A 16642-nucleotide genomic window follows, 5' to 3' on the forward strand; every position below is an offset into this window, starting at 1 on the left:
GCTTAAAAGACTATAAAGTCCATAGAAAACTCTTCTCATATCAGTTTTCATGGGTTTTAAGGGTGAGAAAACACTTATTTCACCATGTTGCACCATGCCCTCTCTGTATTGAGTAAGTAGATGGAATGTCTTTATATGAGCAGGAACTGGGAATAAAAACCAATGTTACATAAATGTATAAGACGGCTTCTCCTGAAGCAAGGTCATCACTTCGTCACATGTATACACTTTCAAATTGTCATTTCAGTACTGATAAACACTGAAACATTTCTCTTATATCTCTTATCAGAAATGTTATGGAGAGTTGGCCTCATGTTTTTTTTAACCATTTAAAGCTATTTAAAAGAATGTGTAATACTTGAGAATAGTAAACAATTTATTTCCATGACTTTTCCATGACAGTTACTCTCAAGTAATTTTGAGAGTAACTGATTGGCTCTGTAGATTGAGAGTGAAAATCCAAGGTTAAATGAAGGCAGACAAGCACCCATTGCTGCTGGTAAAATATAGTAACACATCTGAAATGCTATTAAAAGGATTAGGGAGCAAGTTAAACTGAAACTGTAAACGGACAAGAGAAGATTTTGAAAAATGAGAAGGAAACATCATCACCGTCAGAAACTACACCGTTATAAGTCATTAGTGATTTATGAGTGCTGACTTTAATATGCAAGATACTCCCTACTCTAATAGGCAGATTCTGTTTCCCTATTTTCACCCAAAAATGTGAGACTATTTTTAACCGTCTTTGTTCCCTTGAACCTCGTTGAAATCAGAACCCACTGCAGCTTATCTCTAATTCCCTCCCTCAGGAGACAGTAATAATAGTTCTTCACAGACATTACTCAATTCTCATGATGGAGAGAATAGCTCTGGGTGAGGCTGCCCATCCGGAGATGACAACTTTACAATTACACACATGTTCAAAGAATATACTTAGTACTGTTAGTCATGTCTCTGACGAACACCACTAAGTCCTCATTAAATCCCCGCGAGTTTACTGTATGTGCTGATCTAGCAAGAAATGAATCCTTCCTACAGTCACGCTTAGGATGCAGTTTTTACTTTAATGTAGATTTTGCACCAGGCAGTGACTATTGGTGAGTTTTTCTGCTTAAAGAAAACCAAAAAATCCACATTTTTAAAAATGTAATATACTGCAGTTGGTTTTTAGTTTTATTTTTTAAATGCTATTTATTTTTGTATGTATTTAGTAGTGAGCTGACAGTTTTTTGTGCTCAGAAGTAAAAATGTATTTTGAACAAACAAATAGTTTTTCTTAATGAGGCTTTTTCACTCCGAGTCACGATGAGCAGTCGAACAGCAGATCTTCCAGATTTCATGTATGTGCGTGCTTGATTTTGGGCCTATGAATGAGATAATGTCTGAGACAGTTCATCCATGTGTCTGCTTTGCTTGATAAAGTGAGATGTGTGTTGTGGCTGTTTCCTGAGGCAGGATGGTGGTTTATGACACCCTGTGAGAGTGTTAAATTCGGTATCTGTGGGAGTGAGCATACCACTCATATTCAGACCAGTGTGTTTATGACAGTTGTCGCCTGCCCAAATCTGACATCCGTCTCCTAAAGACTTTCATTCTTATATTTTTTTATTTTGCAAGTCTGAGATTTGTGGGCTTTATAGTATAAGTTAATAAAAAAAAAAGTTAGCTAATTGAGGCATTAGTGTGGAATAAAGCTATTCCCGGTGGCATGTTTGTTTGTTTTTAAGCAGTTATTGCCTCCTTATTTAGGGCCCCTTCTGCCTGCTCCAGCATTTACTAAGTAAAAGGTCAGTGAACCTCCTGCCTATCACACGAATATCTTTCTCTCCTTGTTTACTTAAAAGCTGACTAAGTTTACTTAAATCCATCTTAGTGACTATAAGGTAGCTGAACTTGAATCCAAGCAAATAAATGCACAGCTTTCACATATGATAACCTTATAAATGTATAAAGCTGGGATCAAGGAGTTACAACATAGACTACACATACGAGCAACAACAAAAACCCACAGCAGGGGACAAGCAGAGATACAGCTGGAAGGCCAGAGAATAAAGGTAGGTTTTGCGCCTACACTTAAAAGCAGGGATGAAGAGAGAACTTTTTATTTCAAGTGGTAACTATTTCCACAAATGAGGTGCAGCAACGGCAAAGGCTCTGTCATTTTATTTTCTGTGGACTTGGGATATGTAAGAAAGCTTTGCCAGCAGATCAGACCTAAAGGTGGGAATGTAAGCAAATTAGGTTGATGATCAAATTTGGAGCCTGCCCATTAAAAGCCTTAAAAACAGTTGACAAAATCGTAACTGAATTCTAAAATGGATAAGGAACAAAATGCAGAGAGGCCAAGACTGGAGCAGTGTGTTCATATTATGACAATATCTAAGCCTTACAAGATGTTTGGCTTTATTCAGTAGCTAACTGCTAACTTGCCTACCATGGTGGTGGGAATAGGATTTGGTGCTGGATTCACCAAACAGAACACCCACAGGAAAAAGGATTTTAATAGCCGTGCAGTGTTTAGAGCACAGGGCTGTTTCTCAGCCTGAGAAAATGCTTGAAATGTTAAATAGCTGTTTAAATCTTTATATGGTGGTGCTCATCCACACTGCACGGTACATAAAATGAAAAACCACCACAATTGTTTTGATGATTCTTTGAAATAGCAGACATGCTTATTAAGTGAGAGAGGTGGATAAACGGAAGGGTGATTATTTACTAGACCACTATAGTGCAATTTTGTGGCAGAGTAATAAAGCAAATTTTCCTGTCCAACATTATTTGTCAATTATCCCACAGAACAAGTTCTGTACAACCCTAGAAATGATGTTTTCTCTGAAATGCATTTAGAGTTCCCCAACATTTTAGCGAGCTGAGTTGCAGTCTGCTTGCTATGTGAATTCTACAATAAATTCCTCCATAATACCACAGTTCCTGGTATTGTTGATGTTGTTCCAAAAGTGACAACTCCACTTCATTTTATTATAGAGGTAATTCCCTGCATTATAATGAAAGCTGTTAGTAATCTGTTTTAACCACGGGTGTACGTTTATAGCTTAGTGTGGAAAACGGATATTGTTTGGAAAAGCAGAATTTAGAGCAAAGCTGTCGTTTTCAGTTAAAGAAAATCCCTCTTTTGTGGCTCATTTTAAAACGAGCTCACAATTTGTGTAGTATCTGCAGAGGTCAATACATTTTAAATTCCCCACAGTTTCCGCTAATAAGGCTGGATTTAAGGAGGAGAATGAATTAAGGTAGAACCCTTGACCCTTTGTGTTTTTTACCAAATGTTGTGGTTGATACCCAGCAAACACTGTAAAGTTGTAATGAATGAACGTTTTAGAGAAGAGCTACATTAATTTAACCTACTTTTTTATCACAGCACACAAATACAAAATTTGAAGCTTTATCAGTCTTCATCTTCTATTTGGTGCAGATGACACAGCAGGTCCTTGCCCATAATTCATTTTTCAATCACGTTTTCTATTTTCAGCCCCATCCATAATTTAGGTAACTTCTTTTATCGCTTTCACTCCTCATCTTTTCATATTACACTCATCCCCTCTCATACAGTGGTGTAAGAGTGCAAACATGCCTCAGCAAGCAGCAAAGTCTTGCGGAATGACCAGAAATCATCACCATCTGTCTATATCAGTGTAAGATGATATAGACAGATGATATATTCTGTCTATATCATCTTACACTCGACTCCAGAGACAGTTTATTTAGGTGCTGCATGCAACGTGGGAGGACCTTGACCTTTTGCAAGAACACTTAAAAAGCTTAAGTTAGAGACAGCGAAGGAGATAAAGGATGGGAGATAGAAATAATGTAGACAGTTGAGGTCCAGAATACTTGGAAAAACAAGGGTTTGCAATCACGACATGAAGGAACTGCTGTCACATGGGGAAAAAGGGGAAACCTGAATTCAAATATTAAAAGTTCTCTTTTATAATTCACACTGAGAAGATCCAAACCTTAAATATAAAAAATCGATTTTACATAGAAAATACTAGACATTGTACAAATTGTGCACCACAACATCTTTATTTTATTTTATTTTGGCCACTGATCTGTAGTCTACACTGAAAGAAAATATTGAATCTTACACAGCTGCTTATCACAGAGACCCAAAATGTAAGACGTCTTCAGATTGTTGTGAGTGGATCCCGTGATTGTTTTGCATCTTTCCTTAATAACCACTGAAAGGTTAAACAGCTGCTTTCAACTAAGTAATGTCATTTCAGTAGGTCTGACGTAACTGAAGGTAATTATATTAAACTTTACTATAAAAATCATATTTTTGGTAATATAGTTGTATACTAACTTTATTGATATGACTCTAAGTATCCCTTATATGGAAGCTGCAGTGCTTGGGAAACAGGGCCTCTGCAGATCTTTTAAATTGGTTTTCCCCCTGGAGATGATTTTCTGCTCCACCTCTAAATAGGCGAGAAAGTAATCACTGTTGGAAAAGGTGTAAGAGCACTTTAAAGCGCACTGGGCCACATGAAATATAACTGTGATCAGATTTAACTTATGAAATGCAGTCATCAGCAAAGGAAAGTAACAGATCAGTCGAACATTCCTGAATGTGCAAGATTTGATCATGAAGTCAGATTCCTTTATTTTGCAGATGTAGTAGACACAGATGAAACACACTGATTATAAACTGTTAGACAGATGCAGTGTACATGAGCCAACTTTGTTACCAAGTCCTCAGTTCCAAGCGTCCCCATTAGAAGATAAGCCAACATTGGCAGTGATGACAGTGACAGTGCAACAATATAAAAGGCATACGAGTGGAGTGTGAGAGACAAGTCTGTGTTTCAGAGCTACAGCTGAGATACGTTAACCATCACTGTGTCCGTAACTCGCAAATGTCCAACCTACATAGACAGTGACAGACACGACAGGCAGCTAGAACATATGTGGAGTAAAACGGTTAATAAATAATACCTGTGCTATTCACATGTGGCAGTGACTCACATTGGGTAGCACTGTAACAATATCTTGCATAAAAAGTAGCAAAAAAAGTGTAAAAATGTAAGATCAATATAGAGATTTTCAACAAAAGGCTGCCATTGCACATATGATTTTATTTATTTTTTATCTTTGTGACATCTCAAAGCAACCATATGTATAAGTGACAATATGAGTTTCAGTATCTTGCCCAAGGTCACCAGGAGAGCTGGGGGTCAGACCACTGACGTTCTGAGCAGTGGATAACACTCTAACTACACAGCCTCAACACTTGAGACAAAAATTATGGCAAGATATGGAACATGAGTAAAAAAAAGGAGGCTTTAAAGAATTTAATTAAAATTCTAATTAAAATTTTGAATATTGAACAACAGCAAAATATGCCTGCATGCATTCATATTAAAGAATATAGTCAGAGCGTGTAAGCTCTTCACAGATAACCATTTTATTAGCTGCTGTAGGGCTTAGGACTCTACCAATTGGAGGGCATCAACTCTGTAGCTTTTGTGTGCAAAATGTCTGCTCAGCAGCGGTCTAAATTGAATACCTTCAGTAATATTTACAATCAGTGGGCCTGATGTAGAGTCCATTAAGTTAAAGCTCTATATCAAAGTTCACCCATCGATCTGTCTGCCAGCTGATTCCTGGAATAGCCATCAGAAACCATCCCCATATTCATTCATATAAATGTTGATGCCAGAGCACTGACACGGAGAGACTTAAAGAATCCGGAATAGAAATCCACAGGAGACTGAATGCCAGAGATTGTTGTTGTTTGACACATGTTCTACTTGTACCCCAGTCAGCTGTCTGGGTAACTGCCAGACAGGGAAGCATATTTAGCCACTCGTATTGCTACCCCCCCTGACACAAGTCATGCAGTTAAATTACCCCAAATTATTGCCTCGGGATGTTACTTAACGACCATCAAGTGGAAGTCTTTTTTGTAATGAGCAGCTTTATAGGTTAAACTTTTCACATACTCTTAAGTTAGAAAGGTAAATTTAAAGGTTAACATTTGGAACAAACCTCCATGGATCACAGAGAACCCACTTGGAGGGCTGATACAATTTATGTGTAGTAATGAAAATGTTCATTAATAATACAGTTAGGGTGTAGATCATACAGAAGCTGAAAAGGGAACGTCTCAGTAGAGTTTATGATGATGCACTGGTCTTCAGGAAGGTAATATACAGCTTGTTCCTACTCCGAGGTAATAATAGCATTTTAGGAGTAGCACTGAGGTATGATCTGTAGAAATACAGGCACAGTAACCACAATGAAGCATTATAGCCTAGTGCTTTTCCAAGGTAAAGACAAATAAACTGTCTACAAACAGCTGAGACCCTGATATCTATATTGTATTATATTATAGGTTTTTTACTCACTACTGACTTTGTGGCTTTAAATATATTATCTCTCCCTGCTGGTAATGCAGTTTCTGCATGCAGTAATTTAATGTGTATGTCACATTTTGGAGAGGCAAAGCATGAATTGGACACGGTGGACCACCGGGTCTATTACACGTTTTGCTGTGATGCTGGGTTAAGACACCAGATACACTCACAAACAATCGAATAAAAAAACAAACATTACTTTGTACAGTTCATCTGTGATCGCATTACTTCATGCCATTAACATTCCTCAGTCAAGTCTTACAAATTGTTGCATACACTGGGCAAGAATGTATAACAGTGTGAAGTTAACGAGATGATTTGAAATGCTCTATTAATTAAGGTCGCCTCATAGCTGTTTCTGTTTAGCTGATGATGGCAAGTGACATAAATGTTTATGCTTGTTTATAAAGTGAAATTTCTGTCCACAGTATGCTACTACGAATAATAAACAGAAAGTTTACATTATGCTGGACAATAGTAACTCCAGCATTGTCGCTCACTGATTAAGATGTCCACAGCTGGTCTGAAACAAGATACTTTGTCTTACACTGAATAATATTACTGTGTAAGATGTACTCTGACATCAACTAGATGATGTGGGGAGAGAGAAGAAGGCAGAGACCTAATTTTTCTTGGCTCAACTCTAAATTAATGGGCCATTAATTTGGCAGTTATTCATTACTATGCAGTGAAGGAGGCAGACTGCAAAAGATCCGAATGCTATTAACAAGCTATTTAAATGAACTATACTCGAAACTTGAACTACAACCACTCTGTGAAAGACAGAGGTAGCTATAGATGTTATTTTAACAGCAAACAGGTCTGTTAAGATGTGTGATGTTTTGTTGAGTTGTCGTTAATTCTTGATGTTTTGATTGAAGTAAAGTGGGATCAATCATTGGTATACATCCACACATGCATCACACCTCCATTCTCAACAGGCCAGTTCACTGTTCATCAATGATTATCAATACTGAGGTCCTGAAAACATGTGCCATTATACCACACTTTATTTTTCTCTTTTGTTTGTTTTTTACATATGTCGACATAATTGTTGTATGTATGTTGTATGCATAGGCAGTTGAACTGATAGGCATTTTAAAAGTTCACTTAAATGAGAAAAGTCCCTGCTGTTGCCTTGTTTGTGCTATGAATCTGTGACCCAGTCAGCCTTCGCTTAAACAAATATTTTTCTACTGTTGGAAAAAGATCTTTTCTACTTTCAGAACATGAAAACGCGTGAATTTGTTGTTAAGGATTTTGTTTTGGGGAGGAGACTGTAGTGTCGTAACCATGGCAACTAATCGAATGCCAGCACAAGCAAGGCAACCCATCATTCCACGGGCAGCTCTGCCAGGGCCGACATTTAGATGTGTTTTCCAGGCGGAGGCTGTACTCTGTCTCATTTCTCTCAGGCATTGGGTCAACAGTAACGAAACAGCTGCTGCAACATAAGCATCTTACAGGCACATCGCAATGTGAAAAAATATTCTGATTTAAGTCGGAAATGAGCTGTCAGGTGTGTACAGTCTGTTTTTATACATAATGATAATAATATGCAGCATGACTGGACATGAAGTGGTAAAGCTGTGTGGCTCACACATTCTCACCATTTCTATTGCACTCCAGCTACCTTTCATCATCTTTTCATCTAGATATCATAGCATCTTTATATGCAACAGAGGGTTTTTGTGTGTGGTGGGGGGGGGGGTTGCATTGTCAGAGTTTGCTTGCCTTTTAAAAGGTTTCATGAGAGTGTCAGGGCACTAAAACTGTACTGTGTGTCCTTACGTATCCCAGCAATCTGGTGTAACAAGAGAATACTGCATGATTTTATGGTCCCTCAAATAGTAGAACAGTTTACCTCCAGATGCCTCATTTGATTGCTGATGTGTGTGTCTAACTAAAGAGTATAACCTAACATAATGGTCTGCAGAAACATAGGGAGATGGTAGAGTAAGCAGACTGCCTAATACCAGTTGTGGTGGTTTGTTATATGAGCAATCACTTTCCGGGTGCAGCAGATTGATTTGAGAGCAAAAGAAACAGCCTTCTCTTTGCTACAAACTTTGTGTTTTATACGTATTGTTCTTGGTCAGATATATGGTTGAGTGTCAGTTTAAACTACATTAGAGAAAACCTTTTCTCTCTGCCAAGGATTTACATAATGACCAGATCAGTGTCAGGAAGCTACCCAAGTCTAAAGCCCTCCAACTGTTTCCATATCAAACTGTCTTAGTAGCTCATTCTTATTCACTCCAGCCTGCAGAGTTATATATGAGGTATTAAAGGGCTGATGTTTGTGGCTCATCATCAGAAATGACCAAGAATAGAGAAATGTAAATGTAAATGAATTTAGCCTTGAGATATGACTGTTAACAATAAATGACAATGTGTAGATGTTTTTTTTTTGGAGGGGGCGTTTTGTTGTCTCAAAACTTACTGTTAAATTATCACTCATACCACTCTTTGTGCTAAAGCCTAAAGAACAATACTTAATGATACACAGAAGTACTTTGCAAGTACTCTGATGAAATGTCATATTAGAAAGGTTTCCCAAGCGAAGGTAAGAAATAGGACGGGACCCCGGAGTCTAGATTCTGGTACTAGAGCAGAGTTAGCAGATGGCTGATTGAGGCCTTGAAAGAGATTCTCTGGACGGGGGAGGAGATGGGATGAGGAGGAGTAGTGTGGCATGAATGCTGGTCTGAAAGGCAGAACAATGTGTTGAAAAACAGGGATCAAGAATTGAGAAATGCTGACTGGCTCTCATGAAGATGATCGGAGTAGTGATAATAAAATTAAATTAAATGAACTGAAAACTGTTGTAATGTGGAAGTGAAATAAATGAATAGATGCAGAAACAAGGCAATGGATCAGATCGAAATCATTCATTCCATTTTTGGAAAATTTTACACTGTATTTTGTAGAGCCTGCCCAAAAAGATTTTTTAAGACTAATACTTATATTTGGTGACTTAAAATGATCGACAGATATTTCTTTCTTCCACACACACAAAACATAAAGACAGTTACGTATGTGTTGTTATTAATCAGTCCTTACTGAAATAATATTCCAATTTATGTATCCATAGATAAGAAACAAATATCTTTTCCTAGAAATTGGCCTCAAGATGGGATTTAAAGTCTGTCACAGAATCTATTATCTCTATGTAATTCAAAACATAAGCTACGGTAGGATAAGCTGATTTTTCCATTTAAACAGATGACCCAAAACAAGGTCTTAATGGACTGACAAATAGCTGAAACGAGAACTCTACAGGGAGTTTTTTAATAGCAAATGTTAGCGTGCTACCCCATAAAAAGTTAAAAGGACTAGGTGCAGTGCTCTGACTTGGTTTCTTTAGTGCATTTTCTTTTCTGCATGCAGAACATGCAGTGATATATATATATATATATATATATATATATATATATATATATATATATATATATATATATATATATATATATATATATATATATATATATATATATATATATATATATATATACTGTATTGCAGGTGTAAAAAAACAGGACAGAGCTACATTCATAACCTCATCCTGAAAAGTCATATTACTGTGAAAAACACCCACAAATGGTCTAATGTTGGCAGATAGACCTCTGTGCTGGAAATGGAGAACTATTACTTGAGACTTTAAATTGCCGGGATGTAATAGGCTTTGAAAAATCCAGTACTTGATACAATAAAGTCACCTTCTTAAATTGTCAAGAATTGCTGGGTCATTTGCTTTTAAGAGTGCATTATTATGCATGTTCCTTGTGGTTTACATTGTTATGGGAGGAACATGTAAAAAGAAGTAGATTAGAAAAAGAAGGGCATGTATTGTCTTTCCTAATTAGGCCCTAGTTTGATGTTTTGTCAGTGGTGACTGAGAAGGTTGTCACCACAGAAATGTGTGAAACAATCAAGAACAGTACTGGAGACACCTCCCAGCTGCTTACAGGCATTAATTTAAAAAGGATGTTAAAGGTGCTGAAGCATGCATTGTGTTCTAAAAGGATTAAAAGTGAAGAAGTGCTTCTGTTATAAGGAGACAGTAATGAAGTGGGTGTCTGCTATACACTTATAAGCTCAGCACACTTCCTCAGGCACCATTGATTGATTGCACTGCATACATTTGCATGTCATGTTACAGCAGCCATTGTTTGTTTGTTTTTTTGTCTCATGTTCTCCATGTGCTGTGAATTTGTTTGTATCAGAAGAAGCTTCCAACCTGATCCTCTTTAAATGATATACATCTGTTCTCTTCTTATATTCACTCTGCTTTCATTGGTGCGATTTAACACTGGGTATACATTCAGAGTGCAGCCAGCATCCTACTGTGCAGAGCAAAGCAGCGAAGCTCCATTGCTCCGTGCAAGGCTGATGACCTACTTTCTCACTTCAAGCGATAACATACTGTACTGCATTCAGCCATGTAAAATTCCTCCATTGCTCTCTACTCTGCATGTGAATGGGGTTTGGGTGGTGGTGGTGGGGAGTTAGCTGCTTGGTTGGCTGGAACACCTGCGCTACCAACTCTGCTTGTCCAGCAGTCACCACTAGAACCTGCTTATTGTGACACAGTAAGCTTATATAGGTCTTTATTTCTTTGGGGTGTCTGCAAGAAATTACTCATAGGCTGCAGCATATTGACTTAAGACCTGCAGAAAAATTCGGGGTTTCTTAATAATAGCCTGCTAACAGAGGGCAGTGTAGCTGAAGCAAGTCTGTGGTAAAAAGGAAACAGATTAATTGTCTTGAATTGAGTTTCTCTCTTGCACAAATAAATTCCCATAAATAACCATACTCATGCTGAGCAACCAGAGATTCCACTATAAACTCCTGTTTTCACTCTCTCTTTTAGGCCTCAATACTTAGCTCCAACAGCCTGCTTCTACTACAGATGATGCCTATGAAGGTGGTAAAAGTAAACCAAACAAGCAAATCTGCAGCAAATCTTAAGACTGAATTAAGCCAATTTGCATAATTTGGGAACAGATATTGAGTTTGGACAATGTGTCAGCAGTTATTTTCAGTCCACTGAAGGGTCGAGCTATTCCATGCTAAAAGCAGTATTTTGTTGACAGGAATTAGACTCAATAAGAAATACAAATGATAGTGCTACAAATTCAGAAAGAAATGATACTTAACAAGTTAACATTAACAAGTTTTGTTCATATGTTACTGTTCAAATTCTATTCAAGAAAATCCTCCGGGAATCAATCCTATGTATGTATGTATGTACTATGGCACAGAACATCACACCAGTACCCAGTACATTGAGACAGAGCTGTATATAAAAAATAGTCTCTTGTTGAGGATCCTTCTTGATGCTATTAACACATAAAAAAGAACTTTTAATTGGCTGTAAAAGCTATGAAGCAGTCGTGACACCAACGGTTGGGGGCAGTGGGCCGGATGAAAAAGCAGGAGGAATCGTGTCACAGCTGAGCCAGTGACTCATTCTCCCATGGCAGACGCTTAAACAATAGATGGCCTATAACGCTGGCATATGCTGAGATGTGTTACATGTCTCCACAAAAGAAATGCAAAGGCAGTGGGCTGAGTGGCACAGAGATGTGAAACAGTGTTTGTGGTTATAGGCCTCGTTAGGATGCTGAGACACTGTGCTGAAAGGGCAGAATGGATTTTTTATTCTCCCTGTTTCTAGGAAGTGTATTTGTTTGTAGTGTATGTCAATTTCACTAAATCCAGACTCAAATAATTGTTTGATGCATTCCCATGAAATTTAGTACCAGCATTTATATTCCAGGGAAAATGAATCCAGTAATCTAGTAATTTCTTGACCTTTCCTCTAGGAAAATTACTGAAGTGTCATTTCTGAATGTGAAATAATTCAGCAGTTATTTGATGAAACGCCACAAAAGGCCAGTTCCCCATGTAAAAATTAAGAGGATTCTCACATTTCATCAGCATGATCCATTGAAGGTACACGTCTTTTTAACAGAGTGATTAATTAACCAAGTCCTTTAGTAGTTTATATCCTTGTTAGCTTGATTTTGCATTTTTCTAGATCAATTTTATGCTTGCAAGTATTGTTAATTACAGTCAATAATGTCAAAAACCAAAATAATAATACAATAATAAATTGTTATTTGTATAGGACTTTTTTAAAACATAGGGACAAAGAACTTTACTGAATACAATAAAATAGAAAATATACAGAAAGAAGAAAACATACACTACAACCACAGTGTACATTTTTTAATGACCTATCAAATGTTAGCTAGTAATACAGGTACTCAATTAAATAGTTTGCCCCTACCATGCAAAATACTGGCCACTGCAATAATTTGCTAGCAAACTAAGGAACTGCAAAGGTTTTCAGTGCAGTGCTTTATATCTGTAACAACCAGCAACCTCCAGCAACTACTCGCCAACCGGTTGCAGAATACATACTTTTCCCTAGGAAATGGCAGTTGCATGGGGCGTCACTGACCAGTCTTTAGGCTTGAGTGAATGATGCTATAGCAATTTGATGTTTCAATGCCAGCAATCACTTGGCAACTGGTCAGAGCGTGCACATTTTCGTTCATGACCATTTTATTCCAGATGGTTGCTGATTGTCCTTTAAGCCTGTGTGACTGGGGCCTTAGCTAAACACTAATTTGCTGAAACAACGCTGGCAGTAGGAAGAAAACAAGTGATTTTTGCTGCTGAGTGCTTTACAGCTCACTCTTACGTGTTTCTCATTCCAACATCACCTTATACCTGAGCTCTGCATTTATCTATGAGTTGGCAGATAACCTGTTATGAATATTCATTACTTTTTTTTAAATCAAGCACTCATGCTAGTTCTCTCATCCCACTATCTTTTCTCCTAACCATTTCCTAGTGTGTTCAGTCCTCTCACACACTTTACTCTGCATTGTCATCCACCTCCTCCACTTCTTGCTCATTTGTCACTCTTGTTCACACTGTCCAACTCTACTCCCAGTACCACCTATCTATCCTGTCTTTGTTAACAGCCTTTTAATTACAGTACTTTTTCTTCCTCCCCATTGTCCTCACTCATTCTGTTTTAAATTCTGTTTTACGTTCTTAATAATGTTGGATAGAAACGGGTTCACCTCTGCTCAGAATCCCCACACCATACACTTATAAGGTCCTGTGCCAGCCCTTCCAAAGGGACTCTGCGAGTTCTTATCTCCTCCCTGTTGTACGCAGCTATTCTGAGCCAATTTATAATGCAGCTTACCTCAGCCTCAGAATTTTAATTAAAAGATGTGACTCAAATAAAGACCATAAGACGTCAGTTGTGTATTATGATTTTTTTGGTCAGTTTTTTCATATGTTTTAACACCTACGTATGTCAAAAACAACTCCCCTCTCGTTTCTGCATTAGTCTAAGTGCTTCACCAGGCACAATGTAGCCATCCTCTGATAGACATTGAGTCACACCAGTGATTTCTTTTTGCCCGAAGACAAGCAGCATCACTCTGAGCTTCCCACTTTCCCTGACAGATCCAACACTCATTTTCACAAGTCTAAGCAGCAGATAGAAGTCAACAGTAACTGCATGTCAGAGATGGTGCTTTTTATATTTTGAACATTTTTAGTAATTATAAAGTAAAAAAAAAAACCAACTATATAAAACTGTAACTTTATTGAGTAAAAGTTACAGTGTAATAGTAAATAAAAAACAGTGCTGGTTTTTAGTTTTATTTCCCCAACAACTAAAAGCTACTTTCATCTGAAATGTGGGCCTCAGCTTTATAGACAGTGCCTTCAAAAATGTCAGAAACAAACATTTTAAAAACTGTGACATTTAGAGAATAACTGCTCTTCCTCATGGCAAAAATCTTTAGTTGGCCTGTTTGACTAAGAGTCCAAAAGCAAATGGTTTACAGTCATACTAAACAGCAGTAAATTTTTGGCATTCATGCTGTATAAATAATGATAAAAATTGTAGCAATTAATTTGCCGTCAGCTGCCTTATCTTTTAATCAAGCAGTGCTGTAAACACCCTCGAGAAAATGCCAGATGTAGATTGGTATCGTAAAAGCTTTTTGACTGATGACTGACCTTTTCTGCTGTGACATTATGTGTGGATGTTTGTGTGTTTGCCCGGTTCAGAATATCTCATCACACCATGAATGGACACTTTGTGTCATCAGCAGTGGGTGACTGAGGCAACTGCCAAGTTTTTTATAAATGTAAGTGGGTCTGTGAGGGTACTGGATGTGTTGAGAAAAATGGCTGTATTTTTTGTAGCCTGGCTACTTATGATCCTCATGCTACAAATCACGTTGTTACCATTGCTGCATGTTCTGGTACTCACTGAAAAACAACTCTGGAACAGCTATGAATAGTTGAGGTTAAAGAAGCAGAAAGTACGGGGGGCGGGCGATTTTCTTCTAATTGGCAGAAAGTGATTCTGAGCCTATTTGACTGAATGGGCTTTCGCACCTGCTGGCACAAAGCATAGATGGATCTTTGTAATGCTGGTTCACCCTCATTGCTGCACTAGTCCTGAAGCAGTGGATACAAGTCTTTATTTAGAACAGGGATGCCAAATACTCAGTATACATTGTGGACCACATACAGCCAGCTTTCATCTTTAGTGGGTTTAGGTTTATATAGTGCCAAATCACAACTGAGATGTAACCATATGAAAACGTTATAAAGAAAAGCTAATAATGTAATAATAAAAAGATCTGTCAGCATGACACTTTGGGTTCTAGTCATAAGTAATAAATGTGCAAAATTGGAGAAAAGGTTCAGGTAGCTCCCTGACCAGACTCTTGTAATTATAAAACTAAAGATTTTGGTTAATTCACAACAACGTTTTTTTCTTTTTTTTCCCAATTTTATGCCCTCCTTCACATTTTCCAAAGTCATGCTGTGGGCTGGATTGGAGTTGGATAGAGATTTAGAATATTCTTTAGATTTGTCAGTAGCAACAGAATTGACTGCTTTTAGTACCACTATTTGATGTACTCTGCAGGGGCTTGTGTAACTGTTTTAGCTCCATGTGGGAAAGTTGCTGAAATCAATTGTGCAATCAGACATTTTATTGACATATAAAACTGTGTTAATATCCTTCTCAATGGCAATTGATTCATGTAAAGTTGTCAGGCGCAGTGGCCCGTGGACATGGGATGGACTCAAGTGCAGATTCAAAACCGGAGGCCAGGGGTGAGGTGTAACGAAAAGAGATTTTATTTTACAATGCTCAGAGGCTAACAGAAAGTGCAGACTAGAATCAATGAACTTAAACTAGATGTCTGAGGCGAGAGAAAAATACTGTGATGATAACTAGATGGCAGGGATAACTGGGTGCAGGTACTGGGCAGGGGAAACTGTGGCGGGCCAGGGCACTGAAACAGAGGACAGAGCAGTCAGGGGAATCCCACAGAGGGTTGCGAGTGAATCTAAGGATAGTACACTGAGCTGTCTTACAAGCTTGCAGGTGGGGGTTGCGTGGAGGGGGGAGGCAGGAGAGGTCCAGGCGGGTGCTGCATGCAATGCAGGGAGGCAGGCAGGAGAGAATGGCAGCTCCAAAACGGAGAGGGATTACCAGAGGTGGGACCAAGTCATTGTTTTGCAAGTCTCAAGTAAGTCTCAAGTCTTTATCCTCAAGTCTCAAGTCAAGTCTCAAGTAATGTCAGGCAAGTCAGAGTCGAGTCTCAAGTCACTGGTGTAAAAGTCCGAGTCAAGTCACAAGTCTGAAATTTTGAATTTCAAGTCCTTTCGAGTCTTTAAAAAAAAAATGAAAAAAGCATGTTGCAGTTATGCTAAATGTAAATATTAGACCATGTAATTTTAAAATCTGTGTTTTTCTCAACACATGACAAAATAGTGAACGTAGAAAATATACACAAATTGTGAAATTGCACCTCTTTAAAATGCAGCTCAATTAAACCTAGCTCCAAGAATAATTTTCACAGTTCTGAGATAAGCTGCATGTTATTCTTGGATGCGGTTGTAGGACCGGCTTTAAAATCGCATGACAAAAATATCATACACATTAAAAAAAACTGCATCACCAACGTAGCCTGGAAAACATTTGCTAGTTAGATGAAGTCAGCTATCTCATCGTAGCATATTTATATGCATATTTATAAGCATACGGCTCTTGGAGTGAGTGCATACACTCATGAAGTTTAGTAACTTCCGGTCACTGCAACAAGCCCAGGTACAGTTTACCGCCGGATGGGTACAGGACCTTGAAATGCACCGTGTAGAACGAAAGACCATCGTACGTATCATAAGTTTACCAGTCTCACAAA

General features: G+C 38.0%; 1 protein-coding gene and 1 long non-coding RNA gene across 2 annotated transcripts in view; one reads left to right on the plus strand and one right to left on the minus strand.

Moving 5' to 3' along the window:
* gnai2b (guanine nucleotide binding protein (G protein), alpha inhibiting activity polypeptide 2b) overlaps window positions 1-16642 on the plus strand; it is a 51082-nt gene that overhangs the window by 8462 nt on the left and 25978 nt on the right. The window lies entirely within an intron of this gene.
* Window positions 15550-15863, minus strand: LOC113022282 (uncharacterized). Its single transcript, XR_003272416.1, has 2 exons — window positions 15813-15863; window positions 15550-15730 (listed from the first exon to the last, which is right to left on the minus strand). It is a non-coding gene; the product is annotated as an uncharacterized LOC113022282 (long non-coding RNA).

Source organism: Astatotilapia calliptera, chromosome 5 (assembly GCF_900246225.1).
Source record: "Astatotilapia calliptera chromosome 5, fAstCal1.2, whole genome shotgun sequence".
Taxonomy (NCBI): domain Eukaryota; kingdom Metazoa; phylum Chordata; class Actinopteri; order Cichliformes; family Cichlidae; genus Astatotilapia; species Astatotilapia calliptera.